Below are 5,000 nucleotides of genomic sequence, written 5' to 3'. Positions count from 1 at the left end.
TTTAAAAAAAGTCCTTTAAAGGAAATTGGGTTGCTTCTCCCATCATCCAGTTTAAAAAAAGTCCTTTAAAGGAAATTGGGTTGCTTGTCCCATCATCCAGTTTAAAAAAGTCCTTTCAAGGAAATTGGGTTGCTTGTCCCATCATCCAGTTTAAAAAAAAGCCCTGTAAAGGAAATTGGGTTGCTTGTCCCATCGTCCAATTTAAAAAAAAAAAAAGTCCTTTCAAGGAAATGGGTTGCTTGTCCCATTATCCAGTTTAAAAAAAGTCCTTTAAAGGAAATTGTGTTGCTTGTCCCATCATCCAGTTTAAAAAAAGTCCTATAAAGGAAATTGGGTTGCTTGTCCCATCATCCAGTTTAAAAAAAGACCTTTAAAGGAAATTGGGTTGCTTGTCCCCTCATCCAGTTTAAAAAAGTCCTTTCAAGGAAATTGGGTTGCTTGTCCCATCATCCAGTTTAAAAAAAAAGTCCTTTCAAGGAAATTGGGTTGCTTGTCCCATCATCCAGTTTAAAAAAAAGTCCTTTCAAGGAAATTGGGTTGCTTGTCCCATCATCCAGTTTAAAAAAAGTCCTTTAAAGGAAATTGGGTTGCTTGTCCCATCATCCAGTTTAAAAAAGTCCTTTCAAGGAAATTGGGTTCCTTGTCCCATCATCCAGTTAAAAAAAAAGTCCTGTAAAGGAAATTGTGTTGCTTGTCCCATCGTCCAATTAAAAAAATAAAGGCCTTTCAAGGAAATTGGGTTGCTTGTCCCATCATCCAGTTTAAAAAAAGTCCTTTAAAGGAAATTGTGTTGCTTCTCCCATCATCCAGTTTAAAAAAAAAGTCCTTTCAAGGAAATTGGGTTGCTTGTCCCATCATCCAGTTTAAAAAAAGTCCTTTCAAGGAAATTGGGTTGCTTGTCCCATCATCCAGTTTAAAAAAGTCCTTTCAAGGAAATTGGGTTGCTTGTCCCATCATCCAGTTTAAAAAAAAAGTCCTTTCAAGGAAATTGGGTTGCTTGTCCCATCATCCTGTTTAAAAAAAAGTCCTTTCAAGGAAATTGGGTTGCTTGTTCCATCATCCAGTTTAAAAAAAGGTCCTTTCATGGAAATTGGGTTGCTTATCCCATCATCCAGTTTTAAAAAAAAGTCCTTTCAAGGAAATTGGGTTGCTTGTCCCATCATCCAGTTTAAAAAAAAAGTCCTTTCAAGGAAATTGGGTTGCTTGTCCCATCATCTAGTTTAAAAAAGTCCTTTAAAGGAAATTGGGTTGCTTGTCCCATCATCCAGTTTAAAAAAAGTCCTTTAAAGGAAATTACGTTGCTTGTCCCATCATCCAGTTTAAAAAAAAGTCCTTTCAAGGAAATTGGGTTGCTTGTCCCATCATCCAGTTTAAAAAAAAGTCCTTTCAAGGAAATTGGGTTGCTTGTCCCATCATCCAGTTTAAAAAAAAAAAGTCCTTTCAAGGAAATTGGGTTGCTTGTCCCATCATCCAGTTTAAATAAAAAAAAAGTCCTTTCAAGGAAATTGGGTTGCTTGTCCCATCATCCAGTTTAAAAAAAAAAAGTCCTTTCAAGGAAATTGGGTTGCTTGTCCCATTATCCAGTTTAAAAAAGTCCTTTCAAGGAAATTGAGTTGCTTGTCCCATCATCCAGTTTATAAAAAAGTCCTTTCAAGGAAATTTTGTTGCTTGTCCCATCATCCAGTTTAAAATAAGTCCTTTAAAGTAAAATTGGGTTGCTTGTCCCATCATCTTGTTTAAAAGAAAGACCTTTCAAGGAAATTGGGTTGCTTGTCCTATCATCCAGTTGAAAAAAAAGTCCTTTCAAGGAAAATGAGTTGCTTGTCCCATCATCCAGTTTAAAAAAAAAGTCCTTTCAAGGAAATTGGGTTGCTTGTCCCATCATCCAGTTTAAAAAGAATCCTTTAAAGGAACTTGAGTTGCTTCTCCCATCATCCAGTTTTAAAAAAAGTCCTTTTCAAGGAAATTGAGTTGCTTGTCCCATCATCCAGTTTAAAATAAGTCCTTTAAAGGAACTTGAGTTGCTTCTCCCATCATCCAGTTTTAAAAAAAGTCCTTTTCAAGGAAATTTTGTTGCTTGTCCCATCATCCAATTTAAAATAAGTCCTTCAAAGGAAATTGGGTTGCTTGTCCCATCATCCAGTTTAAAAAAAAAGTCCTTTAAAGGAAATTGGGTTGCTTGTCCCATCATCCAGTTTAAAAAAAGTCCTTTAAAGGAACTTGAGTTGCTTCTGCCATCATCCAGTTTATAAAAATGTCCTTTCAAGGAAATTTTGTTGCTTGTCCCATCAACCAGTTTAAAATAAGTCTTTTAAAGGAAATTGGGTTACTTGTCCCATCATCTAGTTTAAAAGAAAGTCCTTTCAAGGAAATTGGGTTGCTTGTCCTATCATCCAGTTTAAAAAAAAAGGTCCTTTCAAGGAAATTGAGTTGCTTGTCCCATCATCCAGTTTAAAAAAAGTCCTTTAAAGGAAATTGGGTTGCTTGTCCCATCATCCAGTTTCAAAAAAGTCCTTTAAAGAAAATTGGGTTGCTTGTCCCATCATCCAGTTTAAAATAATTCCTTTAAACGAAATTGGGTTGCTTGTCCTATCATCTAGCTTAAAAGAAAGTCCTTTAAAGGAAATTGGGTTGCTTGTCCCATCATCCAGTTTAAAAAAAAGTCCTTTAAAGGAAATTGAGTTGCTTGTCCCATCATCCAGTTTAAAAAAAGTCCTTTAAAGGAAATTGAGTTGCTTGTCCCATCATCCAGTTTAAAAAAAGTCCTTTAATGGAAATTGTGTTGCTTGCCCCATCATCCAGTTTAAAAAAAGTCCTTTAAAGGAACTTGAGTTGCTTCTCCCATCATCCAGTTTTAAAAAAAAATCCTTTCAAGGAAATTGGGTTGCTTGTCCCATCATCCAGTTTAAAAAAAAGTCCTTTCAAGGAAATTGGGTTGCTTGTCCCATCATCCAGTTTAAAAAAAAGTCCTTTCAAGGAAATTGTGTTGCTTCTCCCATCATCCAGTTTAAAAAAAGTCCTTTCAAGGAAATTGGGTTGCTTGTCCCATCATCCAGTTTAAAAAAAGTCCTTTCAAGGAAATTGGGTTGCTTGTCCCATCATCCAGTTTAAAAAAAAGTCCTTTCAAGGAAATTGTGTTGCTTCTCCCATCATCCAGTTTAAAAAAAGTCCTTTCAAGGAAATTGGGTTGCTTGTCCCATCATCCTGTTGAAAAAAAGTCCTTTCAAGGAAATTGGGTTGCTTGTCCCATCATCCAGTTTAAAATAATTTCTTTAAAGGAAAATGGGTTGCCTGTCCCATCACCTACCTTAAAAGAAAGTCCTTTAAAGGAAATTGGGTTGCTTGTCCCATCATCCAGTTTAAAAAAAAGTCCTTTAAAGGAAATTGGGTTCCTTGTCCCATCATCCAGTTTAAAAAAAGTCCTTTAAAGGAAATTGAGTTGCTTGTCCCATCATCCAGTTTTAAAAAAAGTAAAAATCAAGAGCTGCAGTTCCCTGCTTTAATGGAATTTCTTTTGTACAACTTTGCTTGTTTGCTTTCTAATAAAACTTTTCCTGCGAAAGTTACCTCGGCTCTTATGCTTTTACGCGAATTTAGTGAATGGCAGGAAGATGATACTTCTCTTTTTAAGGACTGAATGCAAACTTCGTTCACGTAGATGTTAACTCTTTATTACCTCCGCCAACGAATTTGCAAGGAGGTTATGTTTTTCGCCCCTTTTTGTTCGTTTATTTGTGAACAACTTCCTGGCCACACTTTTACTCATAGAGTAGCGAAACTTCCAGAGATTAGTTAACTTTTTATTTTCTCCGCCAACGAATTTGGAAGGAGGTTATGTATTTTCCCCTGTTTGTTCGTTTGTTTGTTCGTGAATGAACTTCCTGACCACAATTTCAATCATAGAGTAGCGAACCTTTCAAAGATTAGATGTTATTATTATTATTATTATTATTATTATTATTATTATTATTGTTATTATTATTACTTTCTAAGCCCTAGTTGGAAAATCAGGATGTTATAAGCCCAGAGGCTCCAACAGGGAAATTAGCTCAGTGAGGAAAGGGAATAAAGAAAATAAAATACTTTAAGAAGAGTAACAAGTATAAATATCTCCTAATTAAACTACAAAAACTTTAACAAACCAAGAGGAAGAGAAATAAGATAGGAGAGTGTGTCCGAATGCACCCTGAAGCAAAAGAACTCTTAACCCAAGACAGTGGAAGACCATGGTACAGAGGTTGTGGCACATCCCAAGACTAGAGAACAATGGTATGATTTTGGAGTCTCCTCCTCCTTGAAGAGCTGCTTACCAAACCTAAAGAGTCTCTTCTACCCTTACCAAGAGAAAAGTAGCCACTGAACAGTGCAGTAACCACTTGAGTGAAGAAGAGTTGTTTGATATGTGTTGTCAGGTGTATGAGGACAGAGGAGAATATGTAAAGAATAGGCCAGACTATTCAATGTGTGTGTAGGGAAATGGAAAGTGAACCGTAACCAGAGAGACGTATCCAATGCAGTACTGTCTGGCCAGTCAAAAGACCCCATAACTCTCTAGCGGTAGTATCTCATCTGGTGACTGGTGCCCTGGCCAACCTACTACCGTTATTACGTTCGCCAACGAGTATGGAGGGAGGTTATGTTTTTTTTCCCCGTTTGTGTGTTTGCCTGATTGTGAACAAACTTCCTGACCATAATTTTACTCATTGAGTAGCGAAGCTTTAAGGGATCAATTGTTGTGTTGAGTCGTGAAGTGATTAAATTTTTAAGGTCCCACGTCAAATGTCAAGGTCAAGATCAAGGTCGAATAAAAGGTCGACCTAATTAACCATAAGGCATGCTGGTTTCTTGAAATAAGCTGCCGTAGCGGAGGTCTGCATTCATAGTGCTTTTCTAGTTTTTTCGTATAATTATGTTTTAACCGATTTAAATTTCTGTTAGATCTGTGCTAGATGTGTTTTATGATAGAAATATCGCTATAATTGTTAATCACGATTAATTAG

Source organism: Palaemon carinicauda, chromosome 15, assembly GCF_036898095.1.
Source record: "Palaemon carinicauda isolate YSFRI2023 chromosome 15, ASM3689809v2, whole genome shotgun sequence".
NCBI classification, from domain to species: domain Eukaryota; kingdom Metazoa; phylum Arthropoda; class Malacostraca; order Decapoda; family Palaemonidae; genus Palaemon; species Palaemon carinicauda.
Note: the sequence above shows the minus strand (reverse complement) of the source record.